Genomic DNA, 22523 nt, shown 5'->3' with positions numbered 1-22523 from the left:
CAACAAGTAAATATTAAGTGGGAGAAAGTCTAAAGAAAATAACTTTTGAATGTAGGAAATATTTGTAAAGAAAATTTCCTAAAAAGTCTTTATTGATTTGCCGCACTGTGCAGTGAGAGAGAGGCCAAATGTGGCTATGAGGTTTTCATCAACGCTTCTAAGAAAAAATCATATCAGTACAAAAATGGGGATGCAAGGAAGGGGAAGGGGGAAAAATGCTCAAATTGGTTTTAGATAAAGAGGGTGAGAAGCAACCGCCTTACACGAGTTCAGGGAGAGCTAAATCTGTGGAGACTTGCACAGATTGCTCATCTAGAATTCTGAGAGCCCACAAAAATCAGATTTTCTATAGCAATAAATGTTCATTTCTGAAAGAAAAAAAAAGTATACCATGCCAGGCACTATGCTAGATCCTGGAAGTATAAATGATGACCAAGATAAACAAAAACTTTAACTTTTTTTTTTTAAGATTTTATGTATTTATTTGAGAGAGAAAGAGAGAGAGAGAGAGAGAGTGTGTGTGCTCACAAGCAGGAGCATGGGGGGTGGGAAGGGCCAGAAGGAGAAGAAGGGGACTCCCTGCTGATCAGGGAGCCCGAAATCATGACCTGAGTCTAAGGCAGACACTTAATTGACTGAGCTCCCCAAGCCCCCCAAACTTCTCCTTCTCATAACTAGTGGCCTTGATAATGACAGTCAGGTGGCGTCCACACAGTCCAGCAATCTATACATATCAACCCAAATACCATAAGGGTGAGCAAAGGGTTAAATAAATGTAAATAAACTCTCTGTGGAATGAGATCTGTATCTTATGTACTTATTTTAAACTATTTTGTGGAAATTATAATGTTATCATTGTGATTATGATTTTAGAGAAGAGGAGGTATATCTCATATACCACATGTAACCAATGTTTTTTGTTTTTTGTGTTTTTTTACCAATGTTTTCACCTTAAGTATTTATTTAGGGTTTCTTGGCAGAATGCAATGAGCTTTGAGGATGTCCTGTGGTTATTATATTTTATGGGCATGGATATTAAACCTGAGGTCTGAGGGCAAATGGTGGTTTTTGCCTCTGTCGGCTATGAAGTGACCTCTTAACCTATTTCCCAAGTTGTCATTCCTCTGGTGTCATATCCCTGGAGACATCTGCTTCTGCAGACTCCATAGATCCTCTCAGACTGTTGAAAGTGGTCAGGGTGGAGGGAGGTACAGAGGAAGAGGAATGGAGGAAGAGAGTTTTGGTGTCAAAGCCAGACCACCCCGAGTGGATTAGTAAGTGCCCTCTCATGCTTCACCCTGGTGCCGGCTATCCCGGTCTGAAGGAGCCGAGATGGAAGAACACAAGGTCTGACGGGTGCAGCCCTCCCTCATTTATGTCAGAATAGATCAGTCAAGGAAAAGCTTTAGCAAGACCAAAATGACTACTTTGATATCAGAAAATAAAATCACCAACAAGGCTGTAAAGTACGGTGACGAATGGGGAAATCTGCTCCCACAAACTGACCTTTCTCCCTTTGATGCTTGCGAATCCGTTTACTCTCATGAAACTGCTCAGCGAATAGGAGCTACAGCATGACAACCTTAGCCATCGATGGCAGGCAGCCCCTCTTCCCGCTGCTCTGAGAACTGTAGAGTTCACGTGCATCATCGAAACAATCATTGAGTTCAGGGACGTGGTGGCCTCTCATGGGCTTTCTCCCAAAAAGCAGGAAAATGATGAATTCTTCCCAAAAGACTTGACTTGCATAAATGGCTAGGACTTCTGTGCAGAAGCAATTCCTCAGAAAACAGAACTACCTCTAATTCTTCCTTACAATATAACAAAAAAGGCAGTAAGATACTGGTACTTAGGGCCAGAGCTGAAGATGATTCACATACAGCAATCATGTGTTTGCTTCTCTCCCCTTCTCCGCCACATTTTAGAATATAATACCCTCTCTTTAGATGTGGCTCTTTATTTTTTTTTCAATGTATTTATTTTCAGAAAAACATTATTCATTATTTTTTCACCACACCCAGTGCTCCATGCAAGCCGTGCCCTCTATAATACCCACCACCTGGTACCCCAACCCCCCAACCCCCGAGATGTGGCTCTTTATTTAAATATTTAAATATTATTTCATTATTCTTCATGAGAGTCTCCCTAAAGAAAACAACCATAAGTTTATTATATGTTAATCATGATTCAGTAAATCATTAAGATACGATGAGTCCATTGCATGTTATGAGGATAAGAGTCATCCCTAGAGTCTCAACAGAAGCTCAGGCTAGAGACATTTTTCAGTAAATATTTCCCAATTGCCTACTGTGGAGAGGCATAGAGCTTGCTTCATGTCCTAAGCCAATAGCATTGGACCATCCCTTTGTAATGGAATGTCACATCACCCAAGGACATCGCCTCACCCTGGAGATAAGTTTCTGGCACATAACACTAGTATAACACTCATACTCACCCTTTAACAATGGCCCTTGTTTGAACACTGGACATTTTATGCTTGTTTTGCATAAAAGGAAAACAAGACAAAGTAAAACTACTCTATGTGCCAAGGACCTAGAGAGAGGAGTTGGGAAAATATGAAACATAAACTTATTTCCCACTGCTGAACCCTCACTTGTTCCCTTAACTCCTAAACCAGTGCTATTAGAATTTTTTTTAAGTATCCACGTTTTTGTCTGTTTAACAAATAACAACAGAATCACACATTGTCCTTAATTTTTTTTTAAAATAACAGATGTAAAACACAAAATTTGCATACCAAACATAGAGACACTGAACAGAAAAGTATCATGAGAACAACATGTGAGGTGAAAAAAAAAATTATTTCAAAACTCAGAACTTTTCCACAAAGCTTCTCAAAACAAAATTCTGGGGGCTCCTGAGTGGCTCAGTGGGTTAAAGCCTCTGCTCTGCCTTCGGCTCAGGTCATGATCCCAGAGTCTTGGGATGGAGCCCCGCATTGGGCTCTCTGCTTAGTGGGGAGCCTGCTTCCTCTCTCTCTCTCTCTCTCTCCCTCTCTCTGCCTGCCTCTCTGCCTACTTGTGATCTCTGTCTGTCAAACAGATAAATAAAATCTTTAAAAAAAAAAAAAAGGAAAGAAATTCTGGTTTGATTTTCTTCCTATTCATTTGCTCTATGTATCCCCTACCCCCAAACTCCTAGAGATGCTATCATCTTCCGAACATTAAAGCATTCTGCTCAGTTTCATTGTTTTAAGTATTCCTCAGTGCTTTCCCAAGTTTAGCTCAACTATGACTTGGGAATCAAGTAGCTAATGCTTTCTAATGTGCAAAACGGGACTTGGCATTGAGACAAGCAATCTCTAAGCCACATAAGGACAAAATTCAGCATTTCTTGAGCTATCTAATGAGGCCCAATATTCCCCATGTGTGTTTTGGAAGCCTATTCGAAGATGCTTTTTGGCGGGATAGTAGGGGAGAGGTGTGAGTGGAATGTAGAGATCTCAGGACCCTGAGATCATGAACTGAGCTACCCAGGTGCCCTAAGCCTACTGGAAGACTTTATAGGATAAATATAACATTTAATGGGGATCCTAGGCATCTACATGACAGTTAGCCCTCATGATTAATCATACTCTTACTTTGTCATTCTTAACAAAATTAAAATGGGAATGATTTTCTCTTTCCAATGGTACCTTTTCCAGTCTGCTTTTGGCTACTTCTTGCCGTACCTAAAGCACTTGATGTAGCTAGTTAGCATTTATACAGCTTCCTTCTTTCAAAGCACTTGAGAAACTACATGGTGAGCCCATTTGTGGGCTAGGGGGAATTATAATTGCATTTTTATCATTATCCCCATTAGAACCGAACATTTTCCTGCATTCACAACTCCACTGGAGCCTCAGAAAGGAGAAAGCTTGCTTAGATAAAATAGGTCCCTGCTGCTACAAAATTAAGCTACTGAAATTTAAGCAAATTTAAATATTTTAGCATGTCATAATCTTAATAACCAAAAATGCAACTCCTGCAAGAGGAAGCCTGGCTGGCTGCTTTATGACTCCACCTTTTGGGACCCCAACGGGATGATGAAGCCACAGGAGCACCTGAATGGGAAACACTCATTTTGTGGAATTAGCTTCTTAACATAAGATGTGTAAAACCACAGTGACACTGTGCTTGAGGCCTGTAGTATTTAATTTCCGATCTGATCACCCTTGGTTCTAAGAGTTTATTAGTTTGTGGAGAGAATTCCATTTCCAGGGCTATAATATAGATGGTGGTCATAGTCAGTATTATTATAATGCATATTTGAAAGTTGCCTACAGGGTAAATTTTAAGAGTTCTCATCACAAGGGAAAAAATTGTAACTTTGTATGGTGAATGGCAATAACTAAACTTAGTATGGTGATTGCTTTCCAGTGTATACAAATATCGAATCATTATGTTATACACTTGAAGCTAGTATGTTACATGTCAATTTTATACACATACACACACACACACACACATACATACATACATACACAAAGAATTCCATTTCCAACTTCAGTTTCAGCCCAAGTATATCTCCTTTTGGTGTTACATTTGAAGTAAATAGTTCCATTTGATAGTCTATAGACTGAGAAATGGTCAAAACCAACTGGCAGCTTTGTGGTGCCTGGATGCTTTGAGTATTCTAATTCTGAAAACAGCTTATAAAATTAAAATTCACAATTACCTAAACTTTGAACAGATATAAATTCTAACCTAAGAACCCTAAATGAGCTATTAAAAACATATAGATTTGGGGGGCCTATTTTGACAGTATGAAAAATGAAACAGGTTATATTAATAACAAATGGAATGAATACTGTAGCAGCATTTAATTTAACCACAGTTTGCTTGTGGTAGATGTTCCCTATTATGGGACAAAACACTTGATACTCTCTTTGGTCAACAGATAGAAGTGTTAGTAGGATTTATTTTTTAAAAAAATAGTAATTGTGGGGTGCCTGGGTAGCTCAGTAGATGGACCATCAGTCTCTCCATTTCAGCTCAGTTCATGATCTCAGGGTCTGGGAGCAAGCCCTGCATCAGGCTTGTACTCAGCAGGGAGTCTGCTTGAGATTCTTTTTCTCCCTCTGCTCCTCCCTCTGCTGTCTCCCTCTCTCTCAAAAATAAATAATAATAATAATAATAATAATAAAGAAATAGTACTTGTATCAATAATTTTCTACAAATAAGATTATACTGCCTCTTACACTCAAGTTGTGAGCGTGAGACGCCATTGGCTTGAATGCCAGAAATGAACACCCTTCAGATTGTCCCCCTGGTGTCTCTAGACCTCCCCAAAAGACTTCCTCTCATGTGGCTTACATATCTGTTTGTCAGATGCAGGACCCACTCTGCCTCACATGTGACTTGCTTCTTTGTGTTCCCACTTGCCTATTTCTTGCCTGGGAAGCCAAAGGAGAAGGCACACCACCTCCACCATTCAGAAGAAGAGCATCAACTCCTAGCCCATGGTGCTGCCTCTGGAGAAACCAACACTTCAGTTCTCAACGTGCCAGAACTTCTTTGGGTCCCGGCTAGACTCAGTACGGTTGTCTTTCACTGTGGGCCAGCTAAATGATACAGAAACCATACTTTCACTTTTGTTCTATCATTCTACGTTTTGCTTCTGAGGCAAGGTCATAAAGGCATCACATCTTCCACCTTGATCTCTCGGATGACTTGATTTGGGAGAAGCCAGCCACCACATTGTGATGGCACTCAAGCAGTCTGTAGGGAGGCCCATAGGGAGGAAAACTGAGTCCTCTTACCAAGAGCCAGCACCACTTTATCAAATACGTAAGCCTCCTTGGAAGATCTTCCGGCCCCATTCAAGGCTTAAGATAACTGCTTCCTTTGCCAAAATCTGACTGAAACTGATGAAAATCCAAGCCAGATTGCTCAGCTAAACCTCTCCCAGTTTCCTGACCCACAGAAACTAGAAAAGATTTTTTTAATTGTTTATTATTAAGCCACTCCTTTGGAGGGTTATTTGTTATATATTGCTAAATAACTAATACAGCTCTTTCTGTTTAACAGTTCTTCAGCAGCAGCAATCAGTCCAACTTGAAGGGACATGATTACCTCAGGTGGCCCACTTGAAGCTTAAACATTAGGCAAGGTTATGCCTCAAGGATACTATCAACAGGTATCAACAGAGTGAAAAGGCAAACTCCCTGAATGGCAGAAAATATTTGCAAATCATATATCTGATAGGGTATTAATATCCAGAATATTTAAAGAATTTCTACAACTCAACAACAACAAACAAACGAGCAACCTGATTCAAGAATGGGCAAAGGGAGGGCACCTGGGTGGTTCAGCTGTTAAGCATCTGCCTTGGGCTGAGGTCATAATCCCAGGGTCCTGAGATGGGCTGCCATCAGGCTCCCTGCTCGGTGGGAAGCCCTCCTCTCCCTCTCCCTCTCTCCCTGCTTGTGTTCCCTCTCTAAACTATGTGTCTCTGTCAAATAAATTAAAACTTAAAAAAAAAAAAAAAAGAATGGACAAAGGACTTGAATAGATGTGTCTCTGAAGAAGATATAGAAATGGCCAGTAGCATGTGAAAGATACATAACATCTTAGGAATCATTAGGGAAAATACAAAACAAACCCACAATAAGATACCACTTCACATCCATTTAGATGACTACCATTGGGGGGGGGGGGACAGTGAATGTTGGAAAAGGTATATAGGAATTAGGATTCTTGTACATGGCAGAAATGTTTAATGTTGCAGCCATGGTGGAAAACAGTTTGGAGGTTCCTCAAAAAATCAAAAATATAATTACCATATGATCCAGTGATTCCACTTCTGAGTAATACACAAAAGAATTGGAAGCAAGGACTCCAACAGATATTTGTACACACATATTCACAGTAGTAATCAAAATATAGAAGCAACCCAATATTTGCTTAACAATAAATGGACAAGCAAAATGTGGTGTGTGTGTGTGTGTGTGTGTGTACACATATACATATGTATATATACACACAATGGATTATTATTCAGACATAAAAAAGAAGAAAATTCCAACATATATTACAGAATGGTTGAATCTTGAAGACATATGCTAAGTGAAATATGTCAGTCACAAAATAATAAATACTGCATGATTCCCCTTATATGAAATATTTTAAATAGTCAAATTCATATGAAATAGAAAATAGAATGGTTGCTAGAGACTGAGGAAAGAGGAAATGCGGAGATAATGTTTAATAGGTTTAGAGTTTCAGTTTAGGAAGATGATAAAAATTATGGAAATGGATGATGGTAGTAGTTGTACAACATGTGAATTTTTTTTGCTTTTGGGGGGAAATTAAGGTATTTCATTTGCTTGTAAAAATACTCATCAGAAGTAGCTACAACATTCATTCAAACTGTATTTCACATAATTTATGCTAAAGAGTGAGCATTTTTCCCATGCCTTGGCAAATTGTAATATTCCTTCTTTAAGTTTGGGTCACTTTTTAATATTTAATCCTTTATGCTTTCAATGCTATGAAATATCTACCACAGTTCCTGTGACGTGAAGTTTTTGATGGTATCACTTTCTCTGGAACTCCTTATCCTCTCCATCACAAGTATTTTCCTCGCTTATGACAAGAAATACACTCTTGCTAAATTCCTTGGCTTTACATCTAGAGTCTCTCAAATGACATCAGTGTTAACATTTCCATGGCCGGTCATTTCTCCTAGAAATTCTATTTGAATTTCACCCTCAGCATTATCCCTTTTTGTTTTTATGCCACTCTTTCATCTTTGTTAGACAAGCCTCTCATTGTGATTATCCATTTTTGTAAAATGTCATGTCATGTTTATCTGTAGGAAACAAGGATGAAAGAGAACTATGTTCCCAGCTATGTGTGAACTGAATAGCAGATGTGCAATGATCAATCACCAACAGACTTTGAAAGAAGTGACGTAATTGGTCATTGATCATAAATCGCATTTATTGGGCGCCTGGGTGGCTCAGTGGGTTAAGCCGCTGCCTTTGGCTCAGGTCATGATCTCAGGGTCCTGGGATCGAGTCCCGCATCCGGCTCTCTGCTCAGCAGGGAGCCTGCTTCCTCCTCTCTCTCTCTGCCTGCCTCTCTGCCTACTTGTGATTTCTCTCTGTCAAATAAATAAATAAAAATCTTAAAAAAAAATTTAAAAAAAAAAATAAATCGCATTTATTATATATGTAGTGATTTGTGGTTTGAAGAGCTAACAGCAACATGTGTTCTTCATACAATCACTCACAGTTAACATACCATGGCAACTGAAATCTGAGCAGTGTTTTTGGGAGCATGTGCATGTTTTTAGTGCCATCAAACTGCACATTTCATAGTGGTCAAAAGGCAAATTTTATGTTGCATATATTTTACCACAATAAAAAAAAGTATGGGGCTAATAATACATTATATGTTAATAATAAAAAAATGAAATTTAATTTAAAAAAAGTAAACAAGATGATTCTAAAACAAGATAAATTCTAATTTATCTAGAAATGCAAAGGACCTAAGATACTTGATAAAGAACAAAGTTGGAGGACTTATATTACCTGACTTCAAGACATTAAAAAATTACAGTAATCATGACCGTAGTATTACAACAAAAGGATAAGTGAAAGAAAATAGAATTGAAATAGATTCTTGCATCTGGTCAAACATTTCTAGAAAAAAAACGAAGAGGAATAATTGTGAGGTGGGGCAGATGTGCTACTCTAGGCACTTACACCTAGAAGCCGAGATTCATAAATTGGACTCCGTTGAAACTAAGGTCTCCTGCTCTTTAAAAGGCACTATAAGGAGAATTAAAAGACAAGCTACAGACTGGGAGAAAATATTTACAAACCACATGTCTTTGTAATACAGTTTGAAATCAGGGAGCATGATACTTTCAGCATTGTTCTTCTTTCTTAACATTACTTTGGGTATTCAGGGTTTCTTTTGTGGTTTCATACAAACTTTAGAATTGTTTGTTCTATTTCTATGAAAAATGTCATTGGAATTTCAATAGGGATTGCATTGAATATATATATTTTTTTGGAGAGTATGGATAATTTAACAATATTCATTCTTCCAACCCATGAGTACTAGTGTACCTTTCCATTTACTTGTGTCTTCTTCAATTTCTTTCATTAATGTTTTGTGGTTGTCAACATACAGATTTTTCAACTCCTTGTTAAATTTATTCCCAGTATTTTATTCTTTTCAATTCCATTGTAAATGGGACTGTTTTCTTAACTTCTCTTTCTGCCAGATTGTATTTGTTATAGAAATGCAACATATTTTCGTGTATTGATTTTGTATCCTGAGGCTTTATTAAATTCATTTATTGATTTGAATAGTTTTTTGATGACATCTATATAGTTTTCTATATATAATATCATGTCATTAGCAAAAGTTTTACTTCTTCCTTTCCAATCTGAATGTCTTTATTTATTTTTCTTGCTTAATTTGTCTGGCTAGTATTTCCAATACAGTGTTGCATAAAAATGGCAAGAGTTGGCATCCTTGCTTTGTTCCTGATCCTTGCTTTGTTCCTGATCCTTGCTTTGTTCCTGAAAAAGCTTTCAGTTTTTCACCACTGACTATAATGTTAGCTGTGGGCTTATTATATATGGCCTTTATTATGTTGAGGTATGTTTCTCTATATTGACTTTGTTCAGAGTTTTTATCATAGATGAATGTTAAATTTTGTCAAATGCCTTTTCTGCATCTATTGAGGTGATCATATAATTTTGAGCTTTCATTTTCTTAATGTGGTATATCACATTAACTGATTTGTGAATGTTGAACCATCCTTGCATCCCTGGATTAATTCCAATTAATCATGGTGTATGATTGTTTTAATGTATTGTCAAATTCAGTTTACTATTTTCTTGAGGATTTTTGCATCTATGTTCATCAGAGATATTGGGATCCTTGTAACATGATTGCCTGGTTTTGGTATCAGCCTTATACTAGCCTCATAAAATTAATTTGGAAGAGTTTCTGCCACTTCTATTTTTTGGAAGTGTTTGAGGATTGGTGTTAATTCTTCTCTGAATAGAGTTCACCAGTGAAGCTATCTTAACCTGTACTTTTTTGGGAGGGGTTTGTTTTGGTTTGGTTTGGTTTGTATTTATTTATTTATTTATTTATTTATTTGACAGACAGAGAGATCACAAGTAGGCAGACAGGTACGTGGGGCGGGGAGCAGGCTCCCTGTCCAGCAGGGAGTCTGATGAGGGGCTTGGTCCCAGGATCCCAACCTAAGCCAAAGGCAGAGGCTTTAACCCACTGAGTCACCCAGGTGCCCCTTTGGGAGGTTTTTGATTACTGGCTGAAACTCCTTACTAATAATCAATCTGTTCAGATTTTCTATTTCATCATGATTCAGTCTTGGTAGGTTGTATCCATCTATCCATTCCTTCTAGGTTGTCCAATTTGTTGGCCAATTATTGCGCATAGTAGTCTCTTATGATCCTTTGTATTTATGTGTTATCAGTTGTAATGTCTCTTTTTTCTGATTTTATTCATTTGAGTCCTCTTTTTTTTTTTTCTTGGTGTGTCTAGATAAAGGTTTGTCAATTTTATTTACCTTTTCAAAGAAGCAGCTCTTAGCTTCATTGATCTTTCCACTATCGTGTTAGTTTCTATTTCATTTATATTGCTCTAGATTTTACTATTCCTTTCCTTCCACTAACTTTGAACTTTGTTTTTCTTTTTCTAGTTCCTTGGGATATAGAATTGGGTTGTTTATTTGAGACTTTTCTTGTTCCTTCAGGAAGGCATTTATTGCCATTAATCTACCTTTTAGAACTGCTTTTGTGGCATCCCATAAATTTTGGTATGTTACATTTCTAATTTTGTCTATCCCAAGATATTTTTTCTCTTTTGACTTCTTTTTGACCCATTAGTTGTTCAGTAGCACACTGTTTAGTCATCAAATATTTGCAAATTTTCCAGTTTTCATTATATAATTAATTTTTAGCTTTTCACCACTGTGGTCAGAGAATGTGCTTGATATTATTTCAATCCTCTCAATTTATTAAGACTTGTTTTGTGGCTTAACATATGATCTATCTCAGAACTTGTTCCTTATACACTTGAAAATATATATTTTGCTACTTTTGGATGGGATGTTCTATAAATATCTAGTAAGTCTATCTAAGACATCATTTAAGGCTGATGTTTCTTTATTAATTTCCTATCTGAGTTATCTATCTGTTGATGTAAGTGAAGTATTAAAATCCTCTACTATTATTGTATTGCTATCTATTTCTCCCTTTAGGTCTGTTAATATTACTTTATATATTTAGGTGCTTTTATATTGGACGCATAAATATTTACAAATGTTATATTCTCTTGTTGGGCTGACCCCTTTATCATGACATAATACCCTTCTTTGTCTCATATTACAGTTATTGTAATAAAACAAAATGTTTTCTCCAATGTAAGTATATTCAGCTTTCTTTTAGTTTTCATGTCCATGGAATATCTTTTTCCATCTCTTCACTTTCAGTCTGTATGTGTCCTATATCTAAAGTCAGTCTCTTGTAGGCAGCACAGGGATGGGTAATTTTGTTTTGTTGGGTTTTGTTTGTTTGTTTGTTTGTTTTTTAATCTATTCAGCCACTCTATGTTTTTTGACTGAAGAATTTAGTCTTTTTACATTAGTTATTAATGTTACTATTGATAGGTATGTACTTATTACATAGTTATGTAATTAGTTATTTATAGGTATGTACTTATGACCATTCTGTTAATTGTTTTTTGACTATTTTTTATTTCCTCTCTGTTCCTTTCTTTTTCTCCTGCTCTCTTCCTTTGTGGTTTGATGACTTTCTTTAGTAGCATGTTTATATTCCTTTCTCTTTGCCTTTCCTGCACTTACTATAGGTTTTGTTTTGTGGCTACTGTTATGCCCCGATAATGGGTCCGTGATTAAAGGAGCGAGACTGATATAAAGCAAAGGTCAAGCAAAGCTTTATTTCGCACCAAGCATCAAGAATCTAACCGAACCTTCGGGACGCACCTCTTATAAGAGAGGGTGACCCTTCTCTGTTTCACAGACTAGCTTTTAAGGGCAAAGGCCATGAGGTCGGGCCTGGCCATGCACAAATGGCCAATGAGATTGTAACACACCCAGGAAACTCCACAGTGATGCTAGGTGACCAACTGAATTACAATTTACCCTAGTAGACATTTGAACCAGCCTACCACACCTTGATTAGGATTGGCGCCAAAAAGGCTCCCAAAGGGTGGGGGCCCATACTCCTTGGTAGCTAGGGAGATAGTATGCAACCCTGCACTGCTTGGGTGTCTCCACCTGGCCTGACCCACCCTTGTATCTGGGCTTTGTTACCTGGAGCTGGTTTCTGGGACTTGTTTTTAAGTAAATCCCCTGGGGGAAGGGGAGCAGGGACAGCTTAACTTTAATGAAAGCCTCTTGCTAAATAGGTCCTTACAGTTAACCTGAGGCTTACATATAACAACTTCTATCTATAATAGTCTATTTTAAGTTGATAAACCTTAAGTTTGATCCTGCTCTAAAACTCAACATTTTTACTCTCCGCCACTGTACTTTATCTTTTTAGTATCACATTTTACATCTTTTTGTCTTGTATATCCCTTAGCTAATTATTATAATCATAGTTATCTTTACTACACTTTTTTTTAACCTTCATACTATCTTTATAATTGAGTAACCCATTACTTTTACTATATACCTACCTTTCTAGTGACATTTATGCTTCCATATGTGTTCTTGTCACTAAAGAATGCCCTTTCTTTTCAGTATAAAGAATTCCCTTTAAGATTTCTGTAAGGCCAGTTTAGTGGTGATAAACTTCTTCAGTTTTTGCTTGTCTATAAACTCCTTACCTCTCCTTCAATTCTGAGTGATGTTTTGCCAGATAAAGTATTCTGGGCTGGAAGTATTTTTTCTTTTAGCACTTAAAATATATCATGCCATTCCCTCTGGCCTGTAAAGTTTCTGTTGAGAGATGGAAATGAAAATTCAAAGAAATGTATACACCCTCATGTTAATTTCAACATTATTTAAAATAGCTAAGATATGGAAGTAACTTACGTGTCCATTGATGCATGATTGTGGTATACAATGGAATGTCATTCAGCCCTAAAAAAAGAATAAGCTTGCCATTTGCAACAACATAGATGGTCCTCAAAGACATTATGCTAAGTAAAATAATCAGATAGAGAAAGATAAATACATGATCTCCTTTACATGTGATATTAAAAAGAAAATAAAAGCTCATAGATACAGAGAGCAGATAGATTGCCAGAGGTAAGGGATTAGGGGTAGGAGGAATGGCAAACTTTTTTTTTTTTTAGTTTAAATAAATTTTTATCACATTTCTAATGAAAATCTTGTATCCAGAGTATATAAAGAACTTTCAGAATTCAATAATAAGAACACACACCAAAAAAAAACTATTTTTTAGATGGGCAAAAGATTTAAATAGTTTACCAAATAAGATATACAGATGATCAATAAGTGCATGAGAAGATGCTTCACATTATTAGGCATTAAGGAACTATAAATTAAAACTATACTTTTTTAATGGGAAAAATAAAAAGAGTGACCATGCTGAGTGCTGAAATTATGTTTTTTTTTAAAGATTTTATTTATTTATTCGACAGAGAGAGATCACAAGTAGGCAGAGAGGTAGGCAGAGAGAGAGAGGAGGAAAGCAGGCTTTCCTCCAAGGAGAGAGTCCGATGCGGGGCTCGATCCCAGGACCCTGGGATCGTGACCTAAGCCGAAGGCAGAGGCTTTAACCCTCTGAACCACCCAGGTGCCTCCCTGAAGTTATGGTTTAACTGGAATACTCACACAATACTAATGGGAATGGAAAAGGGAACAACCACTTTGGAAAATAGTTTAGCAGTTTCATTAAAAGTTAGACTACTTAACATATGCCCAGACACACTTCAAAATATTTACCCAGTAGAAATTAAAGCAAATGTCCATACAAACACTGTTCATAGTAGCCTTATTGTAACATCCCCAAACCAGAAAAACCCAAATGTCCATCAATAGGTAAAGGAGAAATGAATTGTAGCATAACTACATACTGCAATATAATAAAAAGAAATTCATGCAGCTACATGGATGAACTTAACAATTATGCTTAGTTTAAAAAGCCAGACAAAAGTGCATACTTTATTATTCTATTTGTTTAAAATTCTTGAAAATATAATTTATTAATTAATCAATCTAGAAAATACAAACTAAATTATGGGAACAAAAAATAGATCAGTGTACAACACCAAGAGTGATTTCTACGGTTCACCACCCAAAACTGTGGGCTTTGGGTGATGGTATGTCAATATGGGGTCATCTATTGTAATAAATGAACCACCCAGTTGGGAGATGTTGATAATGGGAGAAGCTATGAATTTGTGGGGGCAGGGACTAAATGGGAAATCTCTGTAGCTACCACTAATTTTGCTGTGATCTTAGAGTTGCTCTAAAAAAATAGAAAAAATTTAGGTCTTAATAATTAGGAAAAAAATAGATCTGTGGTTGCCTGGCAATGATGGTAGAGGTGCCTAAGAAAGGAAACAGAGAGAGGTATATGGAAACACTTGCAGGTGATGCATATGTTCCTTATCTCGATTGTGACGGTGGTTTCACCAGTATAGACATAGATCAAAATGTGTCAGATTGAACACTTTAAACATCAGCAGTTTATTGTATATCAGTTTTTCCTCAGTAAAGCTGTTTTATAGGCTTACATGCATTTTCTAGTAAGATATGTTGCTAAATAATTTGCAGAGCTGTTCTTCGTTTGTCCTCCATCTAAAGGCTACATTAAATGTTATCGGAAACACTACCATAAAGATCTAAAATATCCGGTCAAAAGACAGAACAGAGATATAGTTAAATTATGTCAAAAAGCTCAGAGCAGGTAACCAGTTGCAAACAGCTCACATCGCCTTGGGGAAGAAGAGAGGAAACTGCCTGTCAGAGAAGCCTCCCTTTTCCTTTTTAGTACTGGGTTAGCCACCCTCTCCTTACGCTGAAGGATTCCCACTGACTTCAAAGAAGTCTTTAGATCAGAGAGAAAGCAGTGCTAGGCTGAATAATTGTCGTGAGGTTGAGGCTCTCTTAAAGGGATTCTCTTTTGAGCTCTATCCTTGATGACCTGATCACTTTATCAGTGATAAGAGGGCTTTTGGGTGGGAGTCTCTCAAGCATCAAAGAGGAGGAAAGAAATGCATTTAAATCGAGGCAGAATTTTCTGAAGTCCTGGGATAGTGAGTGACTGGGACAACTAAGAAACTGGCTTGGCTTTGCTAGCTCCCAGCCATTGCTGGAGGAAAAGCACCAAAAAAAAAAAAAAAAAAAAAAAAGTGAAGAAAGAGAAATCTATTATAAAACCATCGTAATACAATAGCTTAATATTGACCCAAGCACAGCGTGCAGGCTGGGGTCAGGCGGGTGCCCATGTAAGGATTGCTTTTTGCACAAAGAAATGGAGGCACACCAGGAGGTGAGGGGGCCCAGACAGTACACCCATGGCACAGCCTTGTGGCCAGACCATCCACCGCCAAATAATATGCTGAGAATCTGAATAGGGATTGTATTTTTAGGATCATTAAACAGCAGGGTCTAAAATGTTGCTGGCAAGAAGAAATAATTAGTGGAGAGATTTCTGCAGTGTCATGAATCAGCAGGTATAATGGAACTATCTATTTTCTTCATGTCGCACAATAAAAATGGTCAGTCAGAGGCAGAAATCTGTTCTTATAAGCTGAGCTAGAACATGATTTAATGTCCCTGGTAAAATACCAATTCAAAGACCTCATGAGTGTTAGAATTATGAAAAGATTTAGTGTCATACAGAGCAAAGAAAACAAGCCTTGAATTCTAAAGATTGTTAATATAAGGCTGAGTGTGTTAAGTGTGTGAATAAATATTTGGGCAACCCTGAGAAAGGAGCGATTAATCCCGGTTTGGGTTGAACGGAGGAGCGTGTGATAACACACAGGAAAGCACTGAGGTCGACCTAAAAAGAGAGAATGTTATCAATGTCTTGTACGGAGAAGGTGCTCAGAATGACAGTTTTTATATCGTTTATCACTCAGGAATTAGGAAGATCTACAGCTTTTAAAAAATAGAGAACTAGAGACATCTTCATTTGCTCTCTGCATGGAAAAAGGAATGTATTCTTCAGCTCCAGTAGCCCTCCTTCTCAAACTGTTACATGACTTTCACACTGGATGGAAAACCAGCAGGTGAACACCTCTTGGATTGACCTGGAGTAGGATTGGGCCCTCTCCCCCAGTCTCCCTTGCCCCCCACTCCGAGCCTGGCTGGACCCAGCCCAGATGTGAAGAGACAGAAGGCCTCCACCTACTTATTTGCAGATTAAGGTTAACAGTAAGCCCTAAATTGTCCGTTCTGGCCATGCTGAGCCCTCACCTCCCGCTTCCAATTAGCACTGCTGTTATCTTAAACGATGTGGCTGCTTCCCTGCTTGCTTCCCAGATAGAGCGCCAGCGGGATCCCACCTGTTAGAAAAAGAAAAGCAGTGGGATTAAGAAGCGTATTTAGATCAACTGTGTGTTATGGCAGGCTTCTCTGCAGAGAGCCTGAAACTTCTTTGGAATGATTTCCACAGAAGCAAAACATTCACTATGTATTGGCAATAGCATCAAGATATGCCAGATTCTTAAAAAATATATAAATATATATATATTATATATATATATATATATAATATATATATATATATATATATATGCATGCCAGATTCTGGATATACAGTCACTTAATGAATTTAAAAAACCATCACGGAGCATATATTACACACATATTATATATATCAGCAGTAAGGTTGCCAGATTTGGCAAATAAAAAAATACAGGACACCCACTTAAATTTGAATTTCAGATAAATAACTTTGTTAGCATAATTATGGCCCATGTGTTAAAAGATACACTAAAGCATATTAAAAATTTTAAGGGTTTATTTGAGCAATAGTCTATTTGAATTGGGACGTGTCAAACTGGAAGTGATTAAGGGCAAAGATGAACACAGAGAAAAATACAAAAGAAAAGAAAGGAAATAATTTGAATGGCTATAGCTTAGAGCCTAGTTGTCTATTTGTGATTGGTTGTGCCTAGTGTTTTGATTTCATAATCTTGAGATATTTACAATCTTGGATTTTGGTTTGCATAGGTAAATCACCATAACATTAGGAGCACCTCAAGTCTAGTGGCCTCCTTGTTTAATTTAATTTAATTCAATTCAATTCAACTTAACACATGTAATATTGATAATGCAAGCATTATCAATTGCACTCATATTTTTAAGTTATTGGTTATGTAACTGAAATTCAAATTTAACTACATGTCCCACATTTTATCTGGCATCTCTACTTGGGGAGAATAAGAAGAGTTTCTTAATGGGTGAGTTCAGACAAGTAAGGAGAAGAAGGACATTGAAGCAGGTGAAACCGTATGGGAAAAGCCAGGAAATAACTGCATTTTTTAAGTGGCAATGAACAGAGCAGATCCCATAAGCAGAGGTCTCTTGAAGGAGAATAAAATTCAAGAGGACTATTAGGGACCCTCTGGAGAATGTCTTGAACAGTGGGCCACCCTTCTACAACAAAATGTTTGGTGAGGAGTAACTCAAGAGCCAGCTGTCAAACTTCTTTTAGGGGAATCATCTTTTCCCAGTAAAACACCTGGAAAGGACATTGTGGCTATGGAATGATAGGCTTCAGGGGCTGGCCAGTGTAAGCAGAAACAGACAAAGAGAAAGCGGATTCACTCTGCATGACAAGGGAGAAGAAACGAAGACATTCTGGTGCAGTCCTACTGAGGAGACTTAAGGGGAAATTTTGAGGACAGCAGGATGGTAGGGGGTCAAAAGACAGAAGAAATTTTGGCAAGGAGAAATTCTCTAGAGCAGCCAAAGAATATGAAGGAAGTCAAGTATCCCACCCATGTCATCGGCTGTGCCTTGTCACCTGAAGATCTGCCACAGCCCTCGAATCTGCCATCACAATCCATACCTTAGTAATCTACCTGGGGAGTGTTTGAGAGGTGAGGAGAAGCACACGGGCTCCCTGCTCAGTGCTCTGCAAAACAGAGAAGAGAAAACAAGCCTGGGGCAAGCCCCCAGTAGGAAAGAAAGGTCCCCCAACAGGAAACCAGAGCGAAGGATGAATGTGTGAACACCAAGCCCTGGGAATCCACACAGATCTTGAGGAAGAAAAGAATGTGTAATTTGTCTTGAAGCAATTCTATTTAAGTCTCAAATAACAGGAATCCCAGCTAACACCGGGCTCCGTGGGTACGAGACAACCTTGATAGACCCAACTTCAGATACTTTGGGAGTACATGATTGCACATACAGATCTGCCAGGGTCCATTCTTTATTCCTTCTTTTGTCTTGATAACTATTTTTTGGACCTTTCGCATCTTCACCAGGGTTCATTTAACCAATCCTAGGGAGAGATGGGCCAACTCAGATTGATTTATTTTTCTCTTTGTTCCCATCTCTGACAAGAGATGAGATTAGATGTCTCAACTGCACGATCATGTGTACACAGCTGAGAATGCTTCTGTGAGAAGGCTGTTTGCTCCTTTCCCGTTACCTCCATGTATTTGGATGTGTGTTTGTAGGCTCCTATAGAAATATCACAATGAACTTAAATGTGTATAGAATTATTTCATTTCCTGGAATGAGTGAATTTATTCTTCAATCTATAAAAGGCCAATAAAACTTTTGCAACTGCTTGTAATATTTCTCAGCTGCAGTTCCAGTGTTTTCCCCAAAACCATGTGCGGATTACAGTGGCAAGTGAGCACAGACTATTGTTACTTCCAGAATAATGACTTCAGAATGGTATTATCTGGCCAGTCACCTGCACTGTGTGGGAGTGAGGACTATTCCTTAAGTATAATAATCGACTCTTTAGATAAAAACTTTCCTCCTGGTAGGAAATTCAATTCAGAGAACAGAGTGTCTATAATGGAGGATGTCTAATGAGTCATTGGGAACATTAGAGAATGGGCAAGATGTTGTATTTATGGTTAAATGTTTATGTAATGCTCATTGCTGGGGGAAACTAGCTCTTACAGTTTTTGCAATTATCGTGCTGTTTTTCTTTTCCCATCTCCTGGAAAGCTACAAAAAAGGATGATTTGACATTATCCCTGGAATACATTCATGATCCTGCTGCTTCCTTTAGAGTGTTTGGGAAATCAGCAAACCTAACCTGCAACCGAGTTTATTTCAATTTGAAATGGACGTGATAACACAAAAGCTACCAGGCTGGTTAACCATCCTGGTTTACTTCCCTAAAGTTGTTGACAATTTACCAGTGTGTTGTCTCCTACTCCGTTTACTTATTGATGACACTTATCCTGGCTAACATTTATCATGACACCTCGAGTCATTTCCAATTGAATGCATCTGAGCTGATCATCTGAGTTCCTCTTTGAATTTTATAATAACTCTATTTCTATTTCAAAAATCCAAAGCAGGGCACCTGGGTGGCTCAGTTGGTTAAGCGACTGCCTTCGGCTCGGGTCGTGGTCCCGGAGTCCTGGGATCGAGTCCTGCATCGGGCTCCCAGCTCCATGGGGAGTCTGCTTCTCTCTCTGCCCATTCAAATAAATAAATGCATAAAATCTTTTTTTAAAAAAATCTAAGATAACAAATTTATACCCTTTGGTACCAGCACTTTGAAACAATTTTTTCCTATTTCAGCACCTTTACCATTGGATATATGCACACATTATGAATTTGTTCACATTCAGTTTATAATATATTTTTAATTTAATAATTAGCATGCCCCGATGAGCACACACATGTGCTTGGAATCATTCAAGGTGCTGGGTTTTTTAATTAAAAACAGATCTATACGTAACTTCATGGAATTTACAGTCTAAAAGAGCTCATGTACACATGTCAAAATAGGTAGCTTAGTGACAAAGCTATCAGAATTTTTAAGGCATGTCTCTACCTAATAAAGTCATTTTCTCATTACTCCTGGGTAATTTACCTCTTTGCCTCTGCTTTTTTATATTCCCTTGCCTTTTTTCACTTTCATTTATCAGAGAAACATAAAGCAGTAGAAATTAAATATTTCCATTTTAAATAATAATTGGATTTTAGGATAAAAGTAGGAACCTCAGCCTAAAATCTAATTTGAATATAAATAAAGTTTTAATAAATTATTGACTAATTTTTTCATTCTATCTTTGAATCTTTTTGTTAATCATAAAAATTGTCTGTCCAAGGACAGATAAAAATACCAAGCATTTCATCCACAACGTTTATCAGAATGAAAGGTAGATGGCAAGATGATGGTGAAGACTCAGACATAAATGTTACAGATGTGTATAGCACATGACGTCATCACAAAGCAGGAGTCTCCACCATCACCTGTTTCCTTATCTTTCTCCAAACAAATCAGGCAGTGCAGAATGTGTGGCAAGGGCTTCACTATTACAAAACAACATTGATTTTGGCTCTGATGGTCTGTCGAGGTAAATAGGAGTTAGGGGCGTGGAAAGTGTTGATGGGCAAGGCAATGCTATTGGGATGTCAGGCAGCACAGCAATGGCAAATAATAAACCCTCAGAAAAAAATTCTTACACTTTCAATGTCAGGAGTCTTGGAAAGGAAGGAACACAGAGGCAACCAAGAAATCAGAGTAGTCTTTGTAGCTCTGTATCTTTTCTGCACCTTGCTGTATTAACTGAGCCCTTCCTCATGACTGCCAGCATCCAAAAGTAACCAAGGAACGCATGGAAGCAAGTAGTGGGGAAAGTGGGGAGTGGTCGGGGGTGGCATGGAGAGAAGCTTAGATGAAAGAGAGACACATCGGGGACACTGGAGGTGGAAGTGGTGGACAGAACAAGAAAAGGGTACAATCTTACTAGGACTAAGATATTTGGAGATCTGACTCCCAGCAGACCTCTGGGCAAAGCTCCAGGCCTTAATTAGGATTTTGTAGTCATTTTTAAGAGAAAATGATTTTCCTAAATATCACTAGTTTTTCCTTTAGTCACTTATGCCTGGATCTTATTAAAATTTCCAGTCATTCTGCTCACGTTATCTTCCAAGTACAAATGAGAAACTGAAGGGAAGGGTCCATGTCACAGCAACTGGGCATTTGAAATAAGAAATTCAAACACAAAACAAGAGCCAAAGCCTATGGGACCCCGGCTAGGAAACTAGGCGACAAGCTGGGGACATCAGAACTCAGACCCTCTGAACAACTCAGTTGCTCTCACCAGTGCTTAATATGATAGAGCTTGGGGGCACCTGGTGGCTTGGTTGTTTAAGCGTCTGCTTCAGCTCAGGTTATGATCCCAAGGTCCTAGGATCAAGACCCACATCAGACTCCCTGCTCAGCGGGGAGTCTGCTTCTTCCTCTGCCTCTGCCTGCCTCTCCACCTGGTGGTGCTCTCTCTCAGTTAAATAAATAAAATCTTAATATATACATATATATGTATATATATTATATTACATATATGTTATACATATACAAATATACTATGTATATATATTACGTTATATTTAATATATACATATGTACACATGTATATATGTATCTACAGACGTGTGTGTGTGTGTGTGTGTGTGTGTATGCCTAAAGGAGTGTCAGAGCACATCTCATCTCAGCTAAAGACCACGGGAACAATTCAGTTCATCTGTGGCCAAGCCCAACACTAGACCTCCAATTACTCTAATTACTTTCTGCTAATAATAAGAATATCCATAATACCTACTGTGTGCCAGGTACTAGCACAACTGTTTCATACATGTTACTTCAGTCAATCCTACAACCACTCCCATGATGTAGGTGCGAATTACTATCTAAGTCTTCTCGGGTGAGGCATGTGAGGCTTGGAGTAGATGAGTTATTTGCGCCATCTCAAAACTTAGGAAAGGGCTGAGCTTCCTCCCCAGGGCCCACACGGTCTCCCACACCCATGGAGCATGTTTATTTCCCTATCATCAGCCTCCTGCTTCCTTCACCCATGGAAACAGCCGCAGAGAAGCCCGGCTAGTTCGTGCTTCCCTTAGCTTCATTACGCTTCATTGTGCAGTAAATTACTGAATTCTGCTTAGTGGAATTGTACATAGAAAATATCATCAGAACACAAGGTCTTGAATTTAGTAATGCTGGGTTGTCTCTGTAATTGGGAGAAAAGAGTAACAGCTTGTTTGTCCTCATTCTTTCCAAGATCCTAACTGTTCCTTGAAAGGGTTTAAGCAATTTGATGCCTGAGAAGGACTTCATTATCTCCAGTTTCAACTCCTTTAGTTTTGCGTGAAAAAAAAAAAAAGAATTTATAATCACGAAATAACAGGAGGGATGAGAAAGTTGATGTAATCGTAAGCTGAAATTTAACAACTCTGATAAATTACCTAACCAGTCGTTGAACCCCATGCCAGAGGCAGAAATGCGTGCAAGGCCTCAGACTAACCATATCACACCCCCTCCCAGTTATGAAAACTCCCATTTATTAAAAAACCACCAACCAGCGCTGCCTGCGGTTGGG

The 22523-nt window shown here is 38.1% G+C and overlaps 1 protein-coding gene across 1 annotated transcript in view; it reads left to right on the top strand.

Annotated features, from left to right (window-relative positions):
* Positions 1-22523, top strand: part of GALNTL6 (polypeptide N-acetylgalactosaminyltransferase like 6) — a 1226826-nt gene that overhangs the window by 1139616 nt on the left and 64687 nt on the right. The window lies entirely within an intron of this gene.

This window comes from Neovison vison, chromosome 11 (assembly GCF_020171115.1).
Source record: "Neovison vison isolate M4711 chromosome 11, ASM_NN_V1, whole genome shotgun sequence".
Taxonomy (NCBI): Eukaryota; Metazoa; Chordata; class Mammalia; order Carnivora; family Mustelidae; genus Neogale; species Neogale vison.
This window is presented reverse-complemented; position numbering and strand designations above follow the sequence as displayed.